The sequence below is a fragment of the Falco peregrinus genome, chromosome Z, assembly GCF_023634155.1.
Source record: "Falco peregrinus isolate bFalPer1 chromosome Z, bFalPer1.pri, whole genome shotgun sequence".
In the NCBI taxonomy this organism is placed as follows: Eukaryota; Metazoa; Chordata; class Aves; order Falconiformes; family Falconidae; genus Falco; species Falco peregrinus.
Window position 1 is genome coordinate 42,671,648 of NC_073739.1, and position 26,588 is coordinate 42,698,235.

Genomic DNA, 26,588 nt, shown 5'->3' on the forward strand with positions numbered 1-26,588 from the left:
CAAGCCGGAACAGAATTTCTGTTGCTTATAATAGAAGAAAAAAGGAAAACCCTACTATAATCATGGACTTTAAAATTTGTTTTATTCACTCAATTCTTATTTTGAGGTGAAGGAAATATTTTGAACACTACAACTTGGACAACTGTACTCACGCCCTTTCAACTTTTATTTTTCATTTTATCTGCTTTATGGTATCTCCCTTTCTACAAATTCCAGAAGTTCCAGTCTGTAGTTCAGAGGTAGCCATTTGTTTTCTCCTGGACACCTGATGCAGGGCTTTATCAGTACTTCTAAGGAGGTTTAATATGAGTCGTCTATATTGTGTTGATGGGATTAGAACCCCTTTTCCCCCCTTTCTGTTATTCCCTTGCCTCATATGAGACTTCATCAGCTTTTGCAGAGTATTGTTGAGTTATTGCCAACAAAATACACTGGCATAAACTAACATGAACTGTGGTCATCAGTACATTTCAATGTTTTTACCAAAAAAGTTCTACCATACATTCCTTTTTAATTAGACCTACTGTTGTAGGATGTTTAAAATTAAAATGCACAGCTCTACTATGGGTAGCGATATAAGTGTAAAAGCTTACATTGAGCACATGAGTGTAAATACCACAAACATTGAAAAACCTAATAAAATGTGATATTATAAAATTTTACAATAATTATGATAAAAATGTAAAATAGTGTAAAAGGAAAAAAAGGTAACCAGTAATAGCAGCATTGCTGGAAGCTCTTCTGCCTTCTTAGGGGAAAATATTCACCTGTTTGATTTTTAGTTTTGACCTTGGTTATTCAGGGAGCATGGGGTTCGAATAGAATTACAATCAAGTGACGAAAAAAGAATCACCAACTGATTGAGAAAGCACTAATTTTATTGAAAAGTTTATGTAGGCTCTTTTTTGGAAGGAATTTTACTTAGATTGGAACATGGAAGTGCTCTATTATTGGTACCATAAAATAAAACTGTATACCTTTTAAAAAAAGAAGTGCTGCAATTGCAATCAATAGGTTAACTTTAAACTGGAAATACCTGGTGCTCATTCTGCCCAATGTCTGCATTCTTTTCATGGCATTTAACTCATAAGTTTTTACCAAAGTATTTTATTTCCTTGTTTCAACCAACTGTTCAGCAACAGCTCAGTACCACCATAAGTTGTCTTTTGGAAAGAATCCTGAAGCATAAGCTGTTTGTCAGGTGTGATCTGCTCAATACAAACTTAGCATACTGACTGAGCTGAACAATAATTGGATTTTAGTCAGACATTTCAAAGGAATAACTGTATTTGATAAGACTGTGTAACTCCAAGGATGAATAACTTACAAACCAGCTAATAAAATAGACATTGGCCTAAAAGAAGCCTTCTGTATCTTTATATTCTGCTGTAAACTACTACCTGAAGTTTTCAAAACACTCAAATACTTTCTCTGGAAAATATGAGCACAGAAATATTAGTTACTATTTAGTTGCTAGTGCTAACGGAAAGTATTAACTATGGTTCATGACTGAAATGAACTTTTTCAGGTTGTGTGATAAAAGCTCCTCTGCATGCCCACAAAGGGGCATAGAGAGACAATGTCAGTATTATTTGAGACACCAGATAATACCCTGCCCCAGTTAACCCCAGGGCAATCCCAGGAGCCATCAGCCCATCAAAGGCCTATCTGTACAAGCTCAGAGAAGCACAGGGGCACACAATTGCAGATGGGAACTCAAATTGCAGACTTCTGAGTAGCAAACACCTTGCCCAGGTCCTTCCAGAGCTGACTCAGAAGACCTTCAGCCCCTGCATCCCGGCATGAAACCCATCAAAATGAGTCATCAGGAGCAGACCTCTCAATCACCTTTTGGACTGAGTGGTTGCTGTCCAGGGGTTTGAGGCACGTAATGGCATGAAGAGGGAGAGCATTTCAGGATTGCACCAGACTTATTTTGGGATATTTAGGGGAGGCATAAAGGTAGAAAAGGAGAGGGACTTAGGTGATTTGGGGAGGAGGAAGTGTGGGAAAAAAAAGAGGGGTAAGGGGATAAAAAGAGTTGGTCATGTGTGGTCAGTATGCTCATCTGGCCCTCCCCTGTGCCCGATCAGCACAGTCTGTCCTATCTTCTTGTTAAACTCCTTTTAGACTCTTTCCTAGGTAAGGGACTCCATTTTGCATGTGTGCGTGTGTGCATGCTTGTGAATGCCAGCAAATGGAGCCAGACCATGGGTGGGAGGGCCATGTGTCCAGGGTGCTGGTGACTGGAGCGAGGAGGGTATGTGGGTGCATGTGTGATGGCCAACAAAGCTCAAGCAGGACCAGCTAGTGAATGTGCAGGTGAAGGCACCTGGGAGCAAAGGGCCAGTGGGTGTCTTAAAAGCCAGCTCTGGGTGTGAGAATGTCTATGTGTCCCTAAAGGTTAGACCACATAGGAGTCTGCTATGGACCAGGGGAGTCCTGGCCAACCCTGTGCTTGTGTGTGTCTCTGTCCCCATGTCTGTCTGTCTTTATGTACAGATGGCAACTAGGGAGACTGGGATCCAGGGATAGCTGCTGGGCAGACTGAGTGTCTGATCAATATTGTAGATGAAGCCTGTCTAGCAAGTCACTTGTACACAGCATAAATGTACTCTTAATTGGCATTCTTCCCATTTTTAACAACCGATTTTAAATAAAATGCTAAGTCTGCATTCTTTTCACAGGATTTAATTCATAAGTTTTTACCCAAGTATTTTATTTCCTTGTTTCAAGCTTTGGGCTTATTTGGCTTTGAACTTGTAAATACAAGTTCATTGATTAAAATTAAAATTAGCTTTAGTTCTATAAACTTCAGCAGGATTGCTGATCTGGAATAATATTCCAAACAAGCAGTTTTAGGCTCAGAGGTTGCTTGGTAACCAGCAGTTCAGTGTCCAGCTGTACTGCATGCCCTTAAGGGAATTACTCCAAAACTGCTAATCCTTGTAAGAGTTGTTGGTTTGGATTTCTAGGTTTAGCTTTACAGATGCACCACTATAGGAAAGAATGAGTATTTTTTCCCCCCGATCTATCTGTTACTGGTTTTATGCTCTGTATCTCTGAAAAGCCCATCCAGACTTACCCTTTTCTCCTCAGCATGTAGACTTTCCCAAATAGTTTCTTTCACAGTGCTGGCTTCTGGCTGCAATATTCCTTAGTCTGTCCTCACCATTTTGAGACTTCTCTGCTCCTCCCACTGCCAACTGAAACCTCTCTCACCTCCTTAATTCTCATTTTTAGCATGCTGTTCATGCCTGTCTACTCCACTTTTGATGTCAAACAACCTTTTTTGGTCTCCTGTGTGTTCAAATCAGGCAATTTCCATTTCAGGGGTGATGAACTGCCAGAAGGCAGCATGTTTGGAAGGCATTGTGCTTAGAAGAGGTTCTTCAGTTAGTTCCCATGTTCATCTCAGATTTGACTTAGAGTAGCAAGAAAACCCCTTGATTTCTTTTTGGCCTGGAAGACATTAAACACTTTGGGGAGACATCGTCTGTAGTTTATATTAGCATCTGAGAAGAATGTGTTCAGTCATACTAAACTACATGTTTAACTAAGTCTGAGCTAAATTCTACCAAATCTTTACTAAGTATCAGTATTTTTTTCCTAATTCTGCCAAGTTTAGTGAGATTTTGAGTGACAATGAAAGGGGAGTTCTTGACAAGCAACCTTTAGCCACCTTTAAGCAATTTTAAGAACATCCTCCAAAGTTGTTGGACCATTAAAGGAAAACATTGGAGGTTTGTCTCTCACAGGATAACTTTTGCATTGTTTTGGAGAGTTGGGCTATTTTGCTGTTTTGTTTCAGGTGCTTTTTGGTGTTTTTTTCTGGTGATTTTAAATGAACTTCTGAGGAAGTGTAGTGAGACTCCTCAGTGAAACACTGAAGGGGGCATGTGAACAAGCAGGCGATGTTTGACACAAGAAACACAAGCAATATTTGGTTTTACTTCCTTTTCCAAGTGAACCATGATCCAAAACTCCTTGTAGATGCAGAAGTTCAGAACAAAGACTTAGAGAGCTCAGGAAGCTTTTTGTTTGTTTCTGAAAGGCATTAGCTTCTTCACGCTATACATTTCTATCTGAAGGCTGGTACTTCAAAGCAAAATCGTTGGACAGCAGTTCAAGAGACCTTTGAGCCAAGACTTAATCATATTTCTGTTCTGTTGAAAGCAGAGTTCTTTGTGAGCTTTGAAATACTTTTTCAGGACAGTACACATGGAGTTAGACAGGTAGTTACTAGTTCTCATTCATAATAAAAGACCATATGTTAATTCTTGATGCACTACAGTAAATTAATCATTTTGTAAACATCTTTTGGAAACCAAACTCACCAGTGCTCTTTGTTAAATTGCCTTTAATCTCATTTGCATAAGTGTTTGTCACTATGTAACTTAAAATAGGTTAGCTTTATTTGAAAAAAAAATGTATTAAAGAACTAGAATGTCTTTGCAAAATAGCTGCTCAAATAGCTTTTTACACCAACTGTGCAAACACTAGCATACTTACAACTGTAGCAATGCATTTGTGGATCATGGGTAAATGCATTGCTGCTCACGGCCATTAAAAAACCAGAACACTGGTGATGGCTCTAGTCTAATGTGTTTGCATTTGAACAGACTGATTTAGTGATTTATAAGGCAATTCTTGTCCAGTCCTATTTCTACAGGCAGTAACTTCACACCTCCTCAAGACTCCCATAGAACCTTATAGTACTAACAGTTATAAGCTTGCTATTTATGCAGTGTTTAAGATAATGTTTGTTCCATCATCATTAGCTGATGAGAATAATTGACTGCCCTTCACTTTAGAACATTTATTTATGTTCTGGTAGTTACTACATCTTCTATTGTCACCTTCTGTGGACTCATTGCTCTCATTGTTGTATCATATTTTCCAAGCAGTTTACACTGTTTCTTACTTTCCTTTGAATGTTCCAAATTTCTTATTTTTGTCTGAGCATTTGGCAATAAAAAAGGAACCACCCACAGTTGAATCCAATGCTCTAGCTGAGATCTAACCAATTCAAAATGCGATAGTTAGCTTATTTGTTTATTTGTACAATTCTTAGAACTATACAGCAGTGTAGGACTTGACATTTTTTCAGTAGTATATTCATACTAATTTATTTTTAATCCATTTGTATTAGTCGATACACTCTATAATCCTACCAGCCAGTTTGTATAGCCCAATTTATCTGCTTTTTTTTCTCCTTTCCTAAATGAATTGCTTTACTTGTTATCTTTGTTAAATTTTATATTATTGCTGTTACTGAAGTTCTACATTTTAGTATCCTCCAGTGGTGACTTTAACAGTATTTTCTGTCTTTCCCAACTTTAGATCTTATTTCTCAGAGCACGATTGGCATTATTAATGCAATCTGCCCTATTAGTAATGGAAATAATGAAGTGTGTTGAGAGCTGGATGTCTCATTCTCATGACACAACTCTGCTCCTATATCACATTTGAGTTTCTTAATTAATGTTACAATATTTCTCAAAAGTACTTTTAGCTACCCTAAACTAAGTCCTTCTCCTGCTAAATATGCTGATTATCTTGCATTTAATATTTCATGCAACTTTCTCATAGCTATGTCCTTTAGATGTTTATCAAACTTAAAGTGCTTCTTCTCTATGGGCATGGGACAGATCTCCATACAGAATATGAAGCAAGTTGTCCCAAATAACATAATATACTGATAGATTTCACAGGTGTCTGAAAGACTGTAAAATCCTCTTACTTGAATCTAATTTGTTTGTAATTATATAGTGCTATTGGTAAGTATACCTTCTTCCCTGGCCCATTTTTTCCCTTTGCTGTGTAACTTACATGCAACACTGTGAAGATTTGCTTTCACTCTTAAAGTGTAGTTTATTACATTGAACTACTCAAAATTGAAAGTCCAGAATTCCACTGAACTATTTGCACTGTGCAGAGATAGAACAACAAGATAGGTCTTGCAACAAAGACCACAAGTGCAAATAAAAAATGTGTCAGATCTGGGGATGTGATAAAATTATATTGGTCATTAAGAAAAGCACTATTTTTAACAGCTGGAGACTCTAACATTTATCAAGTTGCTTGTAAGCAAGGAGGTGTAGGCCCCTTTGTGACAGAAAGCAATGTGTGAATGTTATGGATTAGATCTGTTGTCATCTTAGGGTCTGTCCTAAGCTGGTGAAGACCTCCTCATGATGTAGGAGGAACAGTCTTTTTCCTGGGATATTTGACAGCCAAAGTAAAAGCCAGGTAGCTATCCAGAAAAAACGTGCTAAAGAGAAGTCATCTTGAGTACTGAAATTTTCTGAGATTTCAGTGTGAATTGGGAAGCCTGTCTTCAAAACTAGAGCATGGTTCATTGATTTTATTCTGAGGATGTTTCTATCTGTCCATGTGTCATCCTTAGCCTTACAGGGAAACTCACCCGATATGCAAAAAATGTTCTATAGGAATTAAACTATGACAGTGTCAATATTTACTCTTAAAAGGATAATCCTATCGTTTTGCTCTAACATACTTGTTGCTTTGCAGGTTTTCTTTTTACCCTCCATATTTTGCCTCACTGTCTGACAATAATTTTGCAAAGAAATAAAGCCCTGGCCATACAATGTGCACGTACAAGCTTCTGTGAATGTGGAGACAAGAGGTGCGGTATTTCAAAAGCTACCTTTTAGGCCACATCACTCTTCTGGCTATTGGAACAAAATTCAATTTCTTTGTATCTGTTTCTTGAGATTCACTGGGTGGTAGGGTCTACAATAATCCTTTGAAGAGATGCACCTTCTAATGGTATTAGATAAATGGAACTTAAATATCAAAATGTGGGAAATACTGTAAAATTTCAAATTGCATAGACTGTAAAGCTTTCTGTTCCTACAGGTAACCGTCCTCCCCAGGCTAAGGCAGTTTGTTGATGGATCAGCTGCTGTCATTACTGTCTCTAGCATTGCTTCAAATGGGAAATCATGCAACCCATAGGAAAAAAAAGAATTTAATGGTCTTCTCTCCTACTTGTTACAAATGAGAACTTAAAGTCTAAATAGACTTTAGACCAGTCTAAAACTTGTGCATAAAGCTGAAGAGCTTACTCATGCTGGTTGCAGCATCACTGCATTTTTCTTGTGTTGTATTTGTCTGTTTTCTGACTTAGAGATTGTAGTGCTTGTTAATTCCTTAGCATTTGTTTAAGCAAAGAGACCAAAGCTGAGCAAGTAATGGGAAAAAAGTATGCTCATGGCCTAAAATTCTGATAGGTTTTGCCTAGACAAAATGTAGGCTTCTGTTTACTCTTTTGTTTTTTGATGTAAACACTTGCTCTGAAGAGGCTTTTGTTTTAGAGGATTTGCTATTCTTCACAAGAATATTCATATACATATAAAACTAATGACATTTGTTTAGGAATATGCTATTCATGCTGAAATGATCTGCCTTCTGTTTTACAAATGTTTTCTTCAGTCAAGTAATTGTCAAGCAGAAACAATGCCATGTAACTCATGTGATTTAGTCACACAGCACAAATAATGGATAAAAAATGGTCAAAGAAATATGATAACCAAAGTGAATAGTTTGCAGTAGACCCTTGGGCAGATATGTTCACGTGAAGTATTTATGGTGAAATAATGAATACACTCAGAAAATAGACTGTGCACGGGCCATTTAACAGAAAAAAAAAAAAAAAGCCTGAGTTCTTTAACTAATTTTTTTGCCATATATATTTTATCATGGAAAAAGAAATAAAGGGGTTCCATAGACAATGTAATCACATTTATCTAGACAATCTTGGGGAGAAAACTCAAGGAATGGCCATCAGTTTAAATCATATAACACGTATATCTTTCTTTTTCATAGGCTTTGATGTAATCAGGTCATATGAATATAGGAATTCTGTAGTCTTTGATGTATGGGGAATTCTTTCTCTGGGGTTTATAATATGTCTAGAAGTTTAGGTTATTTCCCAAAAAACTTGACAATTTTGGCATAACTATGTAGTAATGGTAAATTTCCAAATCCAGGCATAATCGGTGTCAACAGATCTGCTTTTTATTCATGTTCAGTATGACATGAAGAATAAGCTACAGGCAGATAATCAGCAGAATGGCAAGATTTTTACAATTTTATTCTGCCTCAGAATGTAGATGTGAGTGAATTTAAACAAAATAAATCCAGATTTTATTTTTCATTAGTATTTTGTTAAATAGATAACTAAAGCACAATTCAGGACACTGTTCTGGTTTTGGCTGGGATAGAGTGAATTTTCTTCTCAGTAGCTGTTGCAGTGCTGTGTTTTGGATTTGGTGTGAGAACAATGTTGATGGCACAGGGATGGTTTTGGTTGTTGCTGGGTGATGTTTACACTAAGTCAGGGACTTTGCAGTTACTCGGGCCCTGCCAGCGAGAGGGCTGGAGGGGTGCAGAAAGTCGTGAGTGGACACAGCCAGGACAGCTGACCTGAACCAGCCAAAGAGGTATTCCATACCATGGGGCGGCATGCTGGGTGTACAGGGGGTGGTTGGCCAGGGCTGCTGGTCATTGCTCAGGGACTGGCTGCCATTGGTCAGTGGGTGTGAGCAATTCTATTGTGCACCACTAGCCTTCTTTTCTCCATTCCCTTTGGATTTCATTCCTCTCACCCTCTCTTCTTTTCTTTATAACTGTTGTTATTATTACTATTACTCTTATAACCGTTATCATTGTTATTATTATTGCTCTTTCATTTTTATTTTATCTCCATTATTAAATTGTTCTTATCTCAACCCTCAAGTTTTACATTCCTTTCCAATTCTCCTCCCCATCCATCTGGGTGAGGGGGAGTGAGTGAGTGGCTGCGTGGGGGCTCAAATACCAGCCGAGGTTAAATCACAACACTTATAGCCTGACACTTAGGAAATTACAGGAAGTAAAGCCTTTCATAGGAATGCTGCATATTATGTGTATTTGTTACCTGATTTTTTTCAAGATTCTGAAAGACTTTTTGCATGAAATATTTTTTGTGTCTTTATTTTAGTTTGTTTGGAGTATATTCCTGCTCAATTTTAAATGGAAATAAATTTAATTCTGTCCTAAATATCAAAATATGATCCACATATTTTGTGCAACATTTTGGTTTTTTTCCCAGCATGAACTTTCAGCCAACTTGGCAGGTGTTAAAATATCTTTTTCCCACATGAGGGCATCAGAGTTTTTCCAACATGATATATGGAGGACACCTTGTTATGCTATTTAGGTTCCTATTTTCATAAATATGTACATAAAAGTGCACATAGAAGCCTTTTACAGTTATCTTCAGTTTTACAATGCAAAAGAAGCATTTAGGTATTTCTAAATGACTCCTGTTTTACTGCAAAATGGTGTGAACAACAAGAACTCCTTGGGTCAAATTCTGTTGACAGTACTCATGGGAATAGGTCATAAGAGTACGATAATTACACTGTAACCTACTGTTTGACTTATGGAAGACGCAATAATAACAACCGGCTGTAACCAGAAAATTGATCTCATAAAAAAATTATATATGTAACTGCTTGAAACTTACTGTTTAAGTCTCACAGCGAACAGTATGCGGTAGCAGTGGAGGGTCCAAAAACCTGGCAATATGCTTTTTTGCCATTTTACTCCTGTCAGCTATCTCACTGAAGATGTGGGATCACTGAAGATGTGTTAGTTGCACGTTAAGGGAGTAGTAATGGAGGAAAGAGGGGAATGGCTCTGTTTTCGTTGTTTTTTTGAGAGTACTTATTTATAGCTACTAATAGCAATGATTTTTTCTGTGCACACCTAGTACATTGCCCATGTAGGAATGCTAGAAAATAACTGTAAAGGGCCAGATGCATTGCATCCTTGTGAGAGTGTGACAATCTTTCTCCTACTCTTCATCACCACTCAGTTTCACTATCCCAGTTTTCATGGTTCTCTTAGCTTTTGAAGTTTCATATGCCTGTTCCATTTAATCTTGCTGACTTCCTATCCAGCTCAGCAAGTCTTTTAATTGATCAAGCTGCCCCTCCTTGTTTATGTTATTCTTTATTTATTTTTTTCAGTTTAGTGTTGCTATCAATGGTGGTTATACATGTGTTTTAAATAAAATTCATTATTATCCAGACACGTGGTCCAGCCGATGTTCATCATCAGGGCCATGCTTTAATTTTATCATTATTTTTTAGAAAAGTTGAGGAGTGTTTTATGTTACTATTAAAATTGTAGAGCCTGCTATCAATTAAAAATGACTAAATACGATCCAGAAGATCCCTTCCAGATGAGTGTAGGTGTCTTCCCATAGCAAGAAGTTAGTGCATTATTTAATCTTTTCCATACAGTTATTCTTTTGCATTTTAAAATTATTTAGTAAAGCTGTGACTAAAAAGAATGCAGATTACTAGCCCAGGCTACAGTTCCCAGACATAATATAAAGAATCGCTTTCATGATATTTGGGATCAGCAAATAACTGGAACAGAATGTTTGTCCAGAAAAAGTTTGGCTCTGGATATGTGTATCCTGTGGGCTTGGACCTGTTCAGATCTCAAAGCTGACCTAATTTCTAATGTAAATTGACAGAAGATTTATAAAATTGTGTTTGAAGTAAGGTACCCTATCATTAATTAATAGTGTTTTCTTATAGAATCAAATAATTGATCTCTGCTTAAAACCCAGGAGTGCTAGTTCTTTGCTACAGTAAATCAAAGAAACAAATAAAACGTACTGTTCATTTCCTCTACTGCCTTTAGGCTACTAATTTATAGGAAAGTATAGTTGTGCCAAAAAAAACTTACTGAAAGATAACATTTTAATCTTAAAGAACAATATGTATAACAAATTCTTCTGAGATGCACAGTACTTATGAAAAAAAAATAAGGCAGCAAAAATTATGATCAGAAGTAATATGTGCCAAGAGTTAAAACTGACAAATAGTTTGACAGAGCCTTTCTTTTACCCAAGGTTTCCTTCACTTTCTTTCCCAACCCTTTCATAGTTAACATTTCCAGCCTACTTTGTACATAAGCTGGTAAGTGTCCTTGAGCCTGTGTGGGTGTAGGGAGTATTTGTTTGGGTAGATGAATATGTATCAAAACTCATTGACGAGACATGGTTGAGTAGATTCCCAGTGTATTCTCTCTGGTCTAAGTGAGCAGACTTGGTTTTATTATTTTTTTTTAATGATTCTTCAATCAGAATCAACAGATAATCTGTGACAAACTCAGTAAAATTAATGGAGAATGTATAATAGCTCCTTAGATAGCTCAACCGGCAGCTCCTACTGACACACTTATAAATTCCCTCAGGTTCCCACTGACACAGACACCTATTGATTTCTTTGTTTTCCACCTTCAGAAGTCATAGATTTCCCCGTCTATCTTCAAAGAAAGAATATAGTCAAACTAATTATATACTTAATTTGAAAAAACAAAAGGGCAACAGGTAGTGAAAAATATTTGCAATATGTAGATGAACAGAAACTTGCTTCAATATTTTCCATTTTTATTAGGCTTATCAAAAGTATTCAGACAAAGAGTAAATGCACCTTCTATCCAGCATACTCAAGTTTAAATTATAGATCTCAGAGAGTGAATATGCAAACTTTGCGCTTTAACTTGTTGAAGACAAAATGGGATATCAGTATTTCCAATTTTCTTCATTTAATTCTCAGAAGGAAGACAGGGATTTGGATCTAATGAAAAGCTTAGACTAGAGACTGAGGAGATTCTTATTTTCAGATTGTTAGAATTCACAGGCCTGATAAAATTGCCTCCTCTAAGAGTTTCCAAGCACTAGAAAAAAATCAATCTGCAGATGACATTGGCTGCAATACTGGTGTGCTGTCCACTTAATGCTGAAAAAAGTCGTCTTGGGAAAACAGGAGGATAGAGAGTTGTACCTTTAGTGTGCATTGTTTTACACCATGCCTAAAACAATAGTAATAAAAAGGATATAATGAAGGCAAATGGGACAAAGGCAAAGGATGAGAGGCAGAGAAATGGCACATGAAAGGCAAGCGTTAGGTTGAAGTGGCCTACCTTTACACTGGAGATCGTAACCTTACACTGTGAGAATTGACCAACTGAAAAAAAAACCCACCTCCTGTAATTTAGCATACACTGAAAAAGGATACTTAACATGTCCTAAAAATCAAATTAAGCTTACTATACTACAACTTCAGGATTTGATTATATTTATATTCTTATTTTTAATTTTTATAACCTGTAGTTGGGTTTGAAAACTGGAAAGAGAGAGAAAATGTGCAATGCAGCTTTTAGAAGGAAGCCAGGATGGACTATACAAAAAAGTGTGCTTATTCCTTACAAGTAATTACAAACATGACACATGTATATATTTTAATGTTTTGTAATTTACATAGATAAGAATTCTTTTATTATTATTTTTGGAAATTTTCCTATTTTGTTGTGTTCTTGAATTTGTTGGTATTAGGTGTAGCTCTCCTTGTGAGTCTTTAAAGAGTGGTAGGACAGAAAAATGTTTCAGTATGTGTTAGAGCAGAACAGACAGATAAAACATTTCCTCTGTCTCTGAATTATGTTTGCTGTCTTTACTACAACACCTATAAAATATCTGAGATTTTGAAAGTGGTGTGTGGGATGTATAAGGGATAAACTGAAATGCACTGAATGCTGTCACTCAACAAATCTAGTTTTGATTTGACTGAGATGTGAGACTCTAAAAACTCTGACTGTGTGCAATGGGGTTTTGTTCATCATGTACCGTATAAAAATGAGTTCACATGGGCATGAACGTCCATTCAAATCAAATACATTCAGGATAGTTTTGCAATTTGTGAAAAGACTGCCAAAACGTGTTCTAGACACCTCAGCAACATAAGCAAAAAAAAAAAAAAAAAAAGCAACCCCCCAAAAATCTATTCTCCTCCCATGCTACTACAGAGAACATCCTGATGTCAACTTGCTGTTGTTTTCAGGAATTAGCTTTGTATCCTATAGATATTCTGTGCATTTTGCAGTCACCATCCTACCTGATTGTAGGATGGAAATTTCCTCTCCGTCCTAGGATAAAGTATTCCAGTTGTACATATCTGGAGAGCTGCCCACAATGGCAATTTAAAATTACATACATTGTTTATACATTTTATTTTCCTTTACAGGAAGACAGCTTCAAAGCTTAGTGAGTTAATATCTGCTTTACACTGCTTTTTGTTAAACTTGCAAGCATCCAGTAACTAGTCATATGTATTTTCACAATGCCTATCATATATGTTTTAAATGCTCAGATGCAGAATGTTGGTGTCAAAGGGGTAGCTATGACTATTTCATATTCCTGTTCTGCTCCTTTGTGAATTCACTAAAACTTACTTTCTACTTTTCTTCACTTTTTGTATTCTGTTGCTGCCACTGTAAAATGCTTTTCAGTTCCTAAATAAATGAATGGTAGCCAAATGAACAGATAAATTTCCCTGGACATAGTGTATTTTGCATAAACCCTAAAGAGTCAGATGTTATATTTTTTTCCTTGCCAACCTTTGCCTTTTCCTCAGCATGGACAATCAATGGGAAATAGACTTTGCAGCCCATAGAAAGTTGCACTGAGATCACCAGGCTTATTTCCTTGAGAGAGCATTATGTTCATTTAATCATCTCAAAACTCATTTCAGAAAGAAGTGCCTATAACATGAAAGGCTGGTGGCTGATCAGCTGCTCAGCCAATTTTCTTCTTCCCTGAGAGCACACTTATCATGTAAACAGTTTCACTTAATGGCACAGACATCATGTGTCATTACTTGGAACCTCTCAAACACGGGAAGTATGACTTGATACCTCACACTAAGAAATATGATTCTCTTCAAGTTATTTTTAATCAAAACCTCTGAAATGGATTATGTTTATTTGAAAATAATTTGATTTATCTGCTTAGCATAATTTACTTTGGTTGCTTACCAGCTAAAGTAGACTAAACTTCGCTGCAGCTTAGTTCTTAGTGGTGAAGTTTTCATTCACCCCACTGTTGCTGGAGTGTCACGTTATCCTATGGTTTCTGCCTGATCATCCTGTGTTAGACCTGAGTGGGTAAAAAAGGAAGACATCTGATCTATGTAAATCTAAATATAACTTTCTCTTTTCCTAAAGCACAACATCCAGCATTTTACTTGCCCATATGTACCTTGCTAAGGCTGGCCCAAAGCCAGAACTTGTCTACCAACTTGCTTCCATACATACATCCAAAGGAGTGGTTCTTTCCTGTCAGACTCAAAACTGCATGTTAAGCAGGACTTGTATGAGCAGACAGGAAAGCAGAGATATGTGCAAGGGACAGGGAAGCTTTACTCTTGAGGTTTTCTCAGGTGACCTGAGAGACCTCAGCAAAAGCTTGAATATGGGGTGGCCATGGGTCAAACAGTTCCTTGATGGTCCTTACACAACGTGTATTTTATGAATCTATGGTGCTTTGAAAGATGTCTCTTCCCTTCCCAGCCCAGACAGGATCCTGCCAGGATGTCATGGAGAGACTTTCTGAGTGGAGATGCTGCCTCCCTGTGCATGCATTTCTACTCTGGAAAGCAACCTCCATAGTCCAGCTAAGTTCAATTAAGTCAGTTAAATAATATTTCAACTGTTTCCCTCCTAAATTTGGATTTCCTTTTCCTGTGTAAAGCTCAGCATAAAGGAAGATTGATTTTTTTTGGCCTCAGTTGTTTTGCAGTGATGAGCAACACCTTTGTGTGCACTTGCATTCCACCCAAATTACAGTTCCTTTCAGTAATCTTCCCTTTAGGAATATGTGATTCAGAACTCCTGTATCAATTTTTTTGTGTAAACAGTTAGCTGAAAAACCACAATGTTTTTCTCTGTGCAATTAGTTGCAACAGAGCACCTTGTATTCCTCTTCCTTTCTGGCCATTTCTCTCTCCCCTTCTCTCTCCTTTCTCTCTTTCTCTGCTGAAATAAATGAACCCATGAAGGTGGAGTGTAAATTACAACAAACTCCATAATATAAACAAGGAAAGCACATTTGTTCAATATCTTTTCTGCCATTTTGTGAGGGAAATGGAGTGTGTATATCCAATGATTAGCTAAATGTTGTTCATAGGAAATCCTAATCTGGGATCCACTACTACCACTGCCTTCTCCCTAGCTCTGAGCTACGGAACATTAGAAGGCCAGCTTATGTTGAAATACACCAGTCTGCTCATTTTGTTTGGAGCCTTCCGCCTTTTGCCATTGCCGTCCTTAGAAAATGACTAAACCTAACAGTGACTGGGTAACTCTGCCTTCTTTTACCTCAAATGATATAATGTTTTCTCTATTTTATTACAGCCTCTTGAGATTGTGACTGATTTGCATATTTTCTAACACTTAATTAATGATGTCCCTTTCCCAGTGCCTTGAAAACAGTTTTCATTTTTACCTCGGCAGGCCTCCAACAATTACCTCCTACATTTTCTGCTGCAGCCCTTTTTATTACTTTAATGACAAATAATTGGACAGATTCTGAGTAATGAGGGTGAGAGCCAAAGGACTGTTGCATAGGAGACGGCTGCTTGTTACAAGACACTTTTAGTGGTCTCTAAATCAGATAGACAAGTAGAGTAATGATCATCTTGCCGTAATGAGACACAATTAAGAATCGCTGCAGCAAATGACAGAGCAGTTCACTGAACAATAACCTCCCTCTTCCTTTTTTCCAAAGAAGATCAAAGCTTAATTATAGCATCGCCATTTGCAACGCTATAGTTAAAGTTGTGTCAGCATTTCCATTATAAACCTGCTACTTTCTAGGGTTTATAACTCACATAGAAAAAAAAATCCCTGAGCTCAAAATTTCCTTGCAAAGTCTTTCAGTTTGATAATTAATTTTCATTTTTATTTATTTTACAAAGTGGACTGGATCCACGCCTGTTCTAAATAGGCATATCTTCATTGGTGTGGCTGAATCAATAATAATTTTCTATAAGCCCACATGTACCAGTTGCACAGCAACCTGGGACTTAAGCTGAGGAGCAGCAAATGCTGCTTTTGAGAAAAAGACTCCTCTATGCTGCTTTTGTGGTGAGGAGGGAAGAAGGGCCTTCAGTGTCTTGCAGAGATGAGCCTATACAGCCAGGTTCTCCAGAGAGCTCAGGTCCCATTTAAATATCTAAGTAAGTGGCCAGCTTTTTATATAATATAACCAGTATAAGTGTTTCTGAGTCCTCATCTAACTTTTAACTGCTTCTGTAAGATTCACTCTTGAGGTGATTCTGGTGCCATAATCTGTCATTCAATGCATATGCCACTGGGTTATTGTCATCACTGAATAGATCAGACAGGAAGAAGAAGGTTGATTGGAAAGCAGGCACTGTTTTGCACATAAATATCCTCTATAATGAACATAGATTAAAAGGGAGAGTGAGAAAGAAGTAAATGGCAGCATAATGAGCTTTTGGGAAAATATGCTGTGCTTGACTGTTTTCCTGAGTATGAGTGGCTATTTAAGTTGCAAGGCTGACAGAAGCAGCACAATCTACTGAATTCCAAATAATAGCTAATTTTTCATGTGTGCCTTGAACCTTTCCACTTTATCTCCACAATGACTTAGAAATAGATGCTTCTGCCTTGCTAGTGAATTCACTGGTTATTGGCCTTTGCTATAATCTTAAATTCATGTAAACAAGAGTCATTTGCATTTTATTATCTTGCATGTTTCAAAATTGATTATTTTTCTCTTCAAAACCTAACAGGGTGTTGGGCTTTTTTTTTTTTTTGTGTAATCAGAACAGGCGCTTTGAACACATTATTGACCAATAAACCAATTTTATGAAAACCCTGTAATTATGGGTCATCAGTTAATGTAACAGACAGTAACTGCTCTTCACTATACAAGCAAAATAAATTTGTTACATTATTGGCCAGATACTAAGCCTGATACAGTTTTTTTGATCTTTTGAAGCATAACTGTCAAAGTCAGTTAGGTATCTCTTTTTAGCTATTCTGTGGCATAAGGGAATCATCCACTAACCAACAAGACTGGAATTACTCAGCCCTGTTTTGACTCTTTTCTCTGAAAAAGGAATTCACTGGCAGAAAGGCCTTGGGTTTTCTGGCCACTACTGAGTGTCATTGCTCATTAGCTTTGGAAATAATTGCAGACTGGTGCAACCAGAATTGACCTGGTCCTCTTTGGAATCTGTTGTACCTGCATCAGACTGGAGGATGCCAAAGGGGGCCTTCAGGAGAAGGCAATGGTTATGGAGAAAGGGCAGCCAAGAGCAAATGTTCCTGCTGCATTGCAGGGTTCTGTCAGTGCAAATAAACTGAAAATCCAGTTCAATTGCTCAGTATACCCATATAACTCCTGTACTAATTTTAGCCCTTAGAATTAGAATGAAGAAAGGTTAAAACTGTTACTTCAAATCTTCAAATCACTGAAAAGTCACACACCAGTTTTTTTCAGCGTTTCTCAAATTCCCAGACATCAACTGAGAATAACATACTGTTGTGACAAGCAAGTCTGGGAAGTTCCTCAAGTATGTTGAAAGTAATTTTTTGACAGAACCACTCAGAAAAACAACAAGGAAAGATGCTCTCCTAGATTTGTTATTGTTGATGATCCAAACTGGGCAGTGCTGTTGACTCTCCTGAGGGACAAGAGACCTTGCAAAGGGAACTGGATAAATTGGAGCACCAGGCAATTGTCAGTGGGACAAAATTTAACAAAAGTTAAATGCTGCATTCTGCACCTAGGGTGGAGTATCACCAGGCACAATTGTAAATGAGGAGAGGAGTGGCTGGAGCACAGCCCTGCAGAAGGGGTTCTGAGAGTGCTGCCGGACTCAATATGAGTCAGCAGCGTGCCCTGGCAGGCAGGAGAGCAAACCACATCTGTGTGCATCAGACACAGCATGACCAGCTGGTAATAAGAGGTGAAAACTCTACCTAGACTGCTGTGTGCAGTTCTGGGCCCTGCAATTTAAGAAGGATGTTAAGGTCCTGGAATGTGTCCAGAGGAGGGCAACGGAGCCGGTGGAAGGGCTGGAAGACATGTCCTGTGAGGAGCAGCGGGGGACTCTGGGTTTGTCTGGCTTGGAGAGAAGGAGGCTGAGGGGTGACCTCATTGCTCCCCACAGCTTCCTGAGGAGGGGACGTGGAGAGGGAGGTGCTGAGCTCTTCTCCCCGGGATCCAGTGACAGGACGTGTGGGAACGGTTCAAAGCTGTGATGTGAGAAGTTCAGGCCAGGTATTAGGAATCATTTTTTCAATGAGAGGCTGATCAAACACTGGAACAGTCCCCCTAGAGAGGTGGTCACTGTGCCCAACCTGTCAGTATTTAATAGGCATGTGGACTTACATGCTTTAACTTTTGTTCAGTCCTGAACTGGTCAGGCAGTTGGACTAGATGATCTTTGTAGGTCCCTTTCAACTAGAAGCATTCTATTCTATTCTCATCACTACCTTCCCTTAATTTTTAATTTTTTTTTTTTTCATTAAGAAGGGTAAGCCAAAGATTTTTAGAGCTGTGGCAATTGTAAAATTACTATGCACTTTTCAGCTTGTTTGCATATCTTGTGTTTATGGTGCAGATTGGGCCGTGGGGTGTGGTTCTGTGACCAGGTTTGTAACACATATGAAAAACTTCAATAGACTTAAGTTTTAATGTTAATCATGTTTTATAAAACATGCAACAGTTTGATCACAGAACCTTATCTCTCTATCCAGAATTAAGTTAGACCTTAGGAGAAATGTAAAGATATTAAAGATCAGATATAAAGTCAGGATATGATTGCAGTATTGATTCTTTCTCTAATACTTATATACCTTTCCTTTTTTAAATACCTGAAAGTTCTCGGGTGTTTCCAGCATACTGTGGCTTTGCACATGTGAGAACTGCAACAAAGACTGTCATATGTTTTGCATTTTGGATATGATGCAGAGGTTTTATTTACCAGGTGAAGGGGGATATTACAACAAATATATTTGAGTTATTTACTTCTCCCCCCTCCCCCCCTTCTTTTTTCCTTTTGTGTTGTTTTTGTTCTAGCTTTAAATAGCACTTTTAACACACTTTTAACAACAGTTTCTTTCTTTCATTCTTGGAACAACTTAATTTACCTCGAAAGTCTTAGTAAGAATTTCTGATCAGCTACAAAATAAAGTCTTTTTTTACTTAGACAGCTAAATATCAGTTTTTAGGACAAAGGGAAACATTAAAAGTAAGATCTATTTCAATACGCCAGGGCCAGAAGCATTTAAATTTATGTACTTGTATGCTCCATGAAAACAGCATTATTGGGAAACTAATGGCAATTTTATTAGTTTTCACAAATGAATCTGGAGTATGATGCTTTTCTTAGTGAGTAGTTATGGACAATTCCATGTTAACGTGTAAGGGAGACCTGAAGAAAATACATCTTTATTGTAGTTATTTCACACTTGTAAAGTGAGACAACTTTTGACTACTAATTTTAATGAATCATAGAATTATTTCAGCTCACTTGCTTTGTTTGCACAATTTCACACTTGGAATGGGAAAAATATGAGTTTGCCTCATTTTGTAATGTAAGCATTTTTCACATTGATTGGCTATTTAAATGTTATATTCAGAGTACTGTAAAAAGACCTTGTACCTTTGTTCTTCCCTTACTTAAGCCTCTAAGGTAAGGAAATACATATTCATTAAAACCTGAGAATAAAGCCTTTCAAAGAGTCCATTAACTGGGAATCACAACATTGAAGGCCCTTCAGTAGTCACCTTTCAAATTTGTGTTTTGCAAATATTACTACTTGATGATTGCAACTGTCGATCCAGTTGTACGTAAGAACACTTGATAGCTATTAAGTTTTTTGTATCACAGAAAAGTTGAAACTGGAAGGGAACTCTGGTGGCAATCTTGTGCAACGCTCTTCTCAAGAGATGAGTGCTGGAATGGGCTGTCTTTGCTCGGCGCCCACAGCTGCTGCTCTCCCCCAGACGAAAGCTCAAAGGAGAAGCCAGAAGCCCGGCTGGAGCCTGTATGCCTGGCATGTGCACCCGCAGCAGCTCTGGACAAAATGCACGGGGACAGAGCCTGCAGCTGCTGAGGAGCAGCGAGGTCACGGGCAGCCACAGCCACTCGCCAGCGCCATCAGAGGCGTGCCAGGGGCTGTGCCCGACGGCTGCCCAGCTAGGAAGACTGATGCCCTTTTGAAGGGGGAAAGCCTGCTCTGCAGGCTGCTTGCCACCTTCTCGTGGCCTTGAGAGTGGGTTTTAACCTCAGGCTTGTTGGGTCCTGTGGTGAGAGGCTGGTGCCCCAAGCACAAAGGCCCAGCAATGCCGTGGGGGAGCCGTGGTGAGCTCCTCGGTGTCAACAGGGCTCCCCACCTCAGGTCCTCCAAGGGCTCCTCTGAGGGGAGAAGGATCTGCCCCTTGCCACTGGAGGGAAAGCCTCAGACAGAGATCACAGAACAGCTGAGGTTGGAAGGGACCTCTGGAGGTCACCATGTCCAAGGTCCTCGCTCAAGCATGTCCAAGTAGAGCAGGTTGCCCAAGGCCCTGTCCAAGCACCTTTTGAAGGTCTCCAAGGATGGAGAGTCCATGAGATTTATGGAGAACCTGTTGCTGTGCTCAGTCACCCTCATAATAAAATAGTATCTTCTCATGTTGAGGAGGAACCTCCCTTGTTTCAGTTTGTGCCCATTGCCTCTTACCCTGTCACTGGGTACCACTGGAAAGAGCTTGGATCTACTTTACAACCTCCCTTCATCTATTTAGAAATCTTGACAAGATCACTACCTGAGCTTTCTATTCTCCAGGCTACACAGTCCTTGCTTTCCCAGTCTTTCTTCCTATGGGAGATGCTCCAACCCCTTCACCATCTGTGTAGCCCTTTGACTCTCTTCAGAAGCTCCATGTCTTTCCCCAAACTGTACACAGTACTCTAGCAGTGGCCTCACCAGTGCCAAGGAGAGGGGAAGGATCACCTTCTTGGACCTGCTGGCAAGACTTCTTATGCAGCCCATGCTAACTAGCATTTTTGCCACATGGGCACAGTGTTGGCTCTTCAACTTGCTGTCTGCTGCTCCCTCTACATCCTTTTCTGCAGAGCTGTTTTCCAACTGGTCACCTGCCAGCACGTGCTGCTGCAGAGGTTTGTTCCCCCCTAGGGGCAGGATTTTGCACTTTCCCTTGTTAAACTTGATGAGCTTTCTGTCAGTCCATTTCTCCATCCTGTCAAGTCCCTCTGGATGGCAGCATGACCCTCTGGCATATTAGCCACTCCTACCAATTTTGTGTCATTGGTGAACTTGCTGAGGGTATGCTCTGTCCCATCATCTAGATCATTAATTCAGATGTTAAATGGGACTGGAATGAGTGCTGAACCCTGTTACTGGTTCTTCATCAAGAATTCATGCCACTGATTACCACCCTCTGACCCCAGTTGTTCAGCCGATTTTCAACCTACCTCACTGTCTTATCATCGTATGTCAGTATGTCATATTGATCATAAGCCTAGACACCATCAACATCTCTGTAAGGATTTTATGGGAGACAGTATCACAAGCCTTACTGAAGTCTAGGTAGGAAATATGTTCTTCCCTCTCTTTGTCTACCAAACCAATAATTTCATCATAAAAGGTTATGACAGAGTCACAGAGTGGTCGAGGGACATCTGGAGGTCAGATGGTCCAAATTTATACTCAAGTAGGACTGCCTAGAGCAGGTTGCCAAGTGTTCAGATGGTTTTTGAGTGTCTCCAGCAATGAAGACTCAAAAATTACCCTAGGTAACCTGTGTCAGTGCTCAGTCACCATCACAGTAAAAAAGTGTTTCTTGATGTTCAGGAGTTTCAGTCTGTACCTTTGGTCCTGTCACTGGGCTGTACTTTTGGTCCTGTCACTGGGCAGCACTGGAAAGAGCATGGATCTGTCTTCTTTGCACTCTCCTTTCAGGTATTTATATACATGAATAAGTTAAGGTAGACAATATCCACTGCTCTCCCCTCCACCCATCTACCAAGCCAGTCATTTCGTTATAGAAGTTTATCAAGTTGGTCAAGGGTGACATCTCATCATGAATGCATGGTGACTACTGCTGGTTACCATCTCATCCTTCATATTCCTGGTTTAGTTGTTTCCAGGATTAGTTGTTTCATAATTTTCCCAGGGATTAAGGTGAGGCTGACCAGCCTGTAGTTCCCTGGGTCCTCCTTGCTATTCCTGAAGACAAGAATGAAGTTTCCTGTCCTTCAGTCTTCAGGTGCCTCTCCCAGTCATTACAATAGTTCAAAAATTATTGAGAGTGACCTTGAAGTGGAACCAAGCAACTTGTGACTGCAGCCCATCAGGTCCCACAGACATATGTATGTCCTGTCTGCTGAAGTATTCTCTAACCTGTTCCCTTTCCCACCAGGGGTATGTCTCCTTGCTCCACATGATCCCCTAGGTCTCTGAGGCCTGAAACTCCTGACAATGAGTCTCAGTAGTTAAAACTAAGTTGAGGAAGGTTTTCAGTACCTCAGCCTTCTCCAAGTCCTGTGTAAGCAGATCCCCAGTCTTGTAGAGCCATGGCCTTAGTTTTCCCTAATCTTCTTTTTGTCACCTATGTACTTGTATAAGCCCTTCTTCTTGTCTTTGACATCCTGGCAAACTCAAGTCCATTTGAGCTTTAGGTTTCCTACCTTCATCCTTGGATGAAGTGTCCCTGTTCCTCCCAGGTTTACCTGTCAGTGCTTCCACGCTCTGTGTACTTTTTGAGTTTTGCCAGGACCTATTTGTTCATACATGCAGGCATCCTAGCATTTTTGCCTGACTCCGTATTTGTTGTGGTGGACTGCTCTTGAGCTCAGAGTAGGTGAATTCTGAATATTAATCAGCTTTCTTAGGTCCCTCTTCCCTCCATGGTCTTATCCCAGAGGACTCTTCCAAGCAGATTCCCAAAGAGGTCAAAACCTACTCTACTGAAGCACAGGGTTGTGAGTTTGCTTTTCACCCTTCTCCCTGCCCTCAGGATCCTGAACTACACCATTTCATGGTCCCTGTAGCCAAGGCTGCCTTTGACCTTCAAATTCCTCCTTATTGGTATGAGGTCTAGCAGAACACCTCTCATTGTTGGCTCATCTATCATTTGGAGAAGAAAGTTATCAATGCACTCCAGGGACCTCCTGGACTGATATTGCCCTACTGTGTTGTACCCCCAGCAGTGAGGCTGTGGTTGAAGTCCCTCAAGAGGACTAGGGCCTGTGAATGTGAGGCTACTCCTATCTGTCTGCAGAGGGCCTGACTGACTTGTTCTTCCTGGGTAGGAAGAACTACAGTAGACACCCACTATGTCACCTGTAGCTGTCCTCTAATCCTAATCTACAAGGTCTCAGTTCCTCATCCATCCCCAGGCAGAGCTCCAAGCACTCTTGCTGCTCTTTCACATGGAAGGCTACTCATCCTTCTTGTCTTCCCATTCTGCCCTTCCTAAACAGCCTGTGTCCCTCCATTGCAAGACCCAGTCACAGAAGCCATACCACCACATCTCTGTTATCCAAAAAGATCATAGCCCTCTAACAGCACACAGTCTGTATTTTGTCATGTTTATTCTGCATACTGCATGCATTAGTATACTGGTGATTTAGGGAGGTACCCCAGTATGTTAAGTGACTGGAAAGTGTTTGGGGGATTTCTTAATAATGGTGCCTTGCTGGCACTTTCTTGGTTAGATGCAAAAAGCCCCATTTTGCTGATTTTGTGATCCCTTTCCGTCACATCACCTCATGCCCTTTACTTCGTAATCCTGTTGGTCACTGCCTCACAGGATTGCTGTGTTTTGAGGATTATTCTCTCCTTCCCCCACCATTCTTAGTTTAAAGTCATCTTTATGAGGTTAGCCATCTCTTTGGTGACAATAGCTTTGACCATCTCTGAAGTGAATCCCATCTCTCCCAAGCAGACACTGACCTGAAAACAGGGTCCCATGGTCACAGAACACAAACCCTGTCACCAGCACCAGTTCTGTAGCCAGCTATTGATTTGTTCATCTAGTGCCCTTCTTCTCAGGAATGTCAAGCATGCTTGTGCTGGTGACAGTGCCAAATACAGAGTTTGGATTTCTCCAAAGTATTAGTTGACATCCTAAATTGCATTTTGTTGTCATATAAGATTCATGTATTTTGTGTACTATGGAAGATACCTTATTTGGAAGCGCCTTTAAGAGTTGGGTCTGGAAGAGGTGATCTTTAGGAACGCTTTCTGCACTGCTATAGACAGTTCTGCTGCTTGTTGCCTCTTTTATGCCTTCTTGAGAGTTCTGTGTATATTTAAAAATAGCACTGTACATGTCAAATGAAACTTATTAAACATAGATCAACTCTTTGGGAAGAAGGGGAAATGGTGGATTTCCCCCCCCCCCCCCCCCCCCCAGTGGTAGCTTTGAACACAATAGGGAATATTTCTTCTTCTACGGTCTGTGTAAGAAAAATGGTTGCCCACTCTGCACTTTCATGGCTCCTTTAACAGCTAAAATGTCAAACTTTGAATCATTCTAATTGTGACGTGATGTGAACAGCGTTGGAAGGAAGCTATGGGCTATGTTTGGTCTGTGTGGACTGTGTTCATTGACTTCAAATGCACCATTGTCAAAAATGAGTTTGCCTCAGCATCTGTGTAACGTTAGCTCTTCAGCACTTGGTGAATAGCTTGATTTGATCAATAAAGTCTGAAAATGAAAGTGACTTATTCAGCATGCACTGACCTATTTAAAGGTAAATAAAGACTGACTTCATCTTTAACTGTTACTATGTAGGGAAAAGGGTGATTAAATTAAAAATAAAATAAACCTCTGCCACAACTTTGACTTATTTGATGGCTTTCTGAAAAATCTAAGGCATTAGACACATAGCTAAGACTGTGCATAGTAGACATTCCTTAAAACTGGTTCTATCCTTGCCCTGCCTTTTTCACAGGCAGTACACATCCATATATGTGCACGCATGTATGCAGAAATACACTTATTTGTTAAAAAAAGCTAGAGTTTTCAAAGCAGCTGGACCTTAATTTCCTCACTGTAATGCTCCAATACCTTTTTAGTCTCAGTTTTCATCAGTAAGGTTTACCCACCTGCCTCCCAGACCCCTATGCCTACTAGCAAAGCCTGCGGCAGTGGAGCACATTAGGGATCCCTTAAGTTAATTAGAGCTATACAGCTCCATGGGGTAAGAGAAGAAGCATCCAAGGGTGATGAAGGAGCCAGATGATGTCATTGTGAGGTGGCTGGCTGTCATCTTCAAAAGGATAAAGCAACCCTTTGAAGGGAGGTTCCTGATGACTCAAAGAAGGCAAATGTTGCAACCACCTTCAAGAAAGGCAAGATGTAGTGTCCTGGTTTCAGCTGGAATAGAGTTACTTTTCTTCCTGGTAGCTGTTGCAGTGCTGTGTTTTGGATTTGGTGTGAGAACAAAGTTGAACACCAAACTGATGAAACCAGAACATGGCTGGTTTTAGTTGTTGCTGGGTAATGTTTATTTTAAGTCAAGCACTTTTTGGTTTCTTGGGCCCCACCAGTGAGAGACTGGGGTAAGGAGAAGGAAGGGTGTGTGTGTACATCTGGCATTATGGTGTTTGTCTTCCTGTGTAACCATTACATGTGATGGAGCCCGACTCTTCTGGAGATGGCTGAACACCTGCCTGCCAATGGAAAGTGGTGAATGAATTCCTTGTTTTGCTCTGCTTGCACTTGTGGCTTTTGCTTTACCTGTTAAATAGTTCTTATCTCAACCCTCGAGTTTTACATTCCTTTCCGATTCTCCTCCCCATCCCTCTGGGTGAGGGAGGAGTGAGTGAGCGGCTGCGTGGGGCTTGGTTGCTGGCTGGGGTTAAACCATGACATGTAGGATCTAGGCAACTACAGGCATCCTGGAAAAGCTAAGGAGCAAACACTCTTAGAAGTCATTTCTAAACACCTGAGGATCAAGTAGGTTACTGCCATATGCCAACATAGGTTTACCAAGGGTAAATAATGCCTGATTAACCTGACTGCTTTCCATGGTGATGTGACTGGCACTGTTAACAAGACAGTGAGTGTTATATACTTTGACTTTATGAAGGCTTTTGACACTCTCCCAGTCTCATCACCAGCTTGGTGAGACACAAGCTGTTTAAGTGAATGATAGGTGATTGGCAAACTGGCTGAACTCAAAAAGTTGATACTGGTGGCACAAAGTCCAGTTGGCAGCCAGTAACTTGTGCCATCCGTCAGGGATCAATACTGTGAACAAAACTGTTCAATGTCTTCATTAACACCTTGGATGATAAGATCGAGTGCACTCTCAGTGAGTTTGTGGAGAAAACCAAATTGTCCTTGGTGGTCAGTACACTGGAGGGCAGGGCCCCTAGCCAGAGAAGCCTGGACAGACTGGAGACATGGGCTGGCAGACATCCCATGGAATTTAACAAATGCCAAGGGTATGGAATAATCCCATGCAACAATACAGGCTGAGGACCTGTTGGCAGGGAAATGGGTCTACAGAAGGGGATCTGGGAGTCCTAGTGGACAGTAAGTTGAATGTGAGTCAGAGAAGCCCACTTGCATCCTCAGCTGTATTAGAAAAGTGCAACCAGCAGGTCTGGGGAAGTGATGCTTTATTTGGTATTTGTGAAACATCGTCTACAATGCTTTGTCTAGTTCT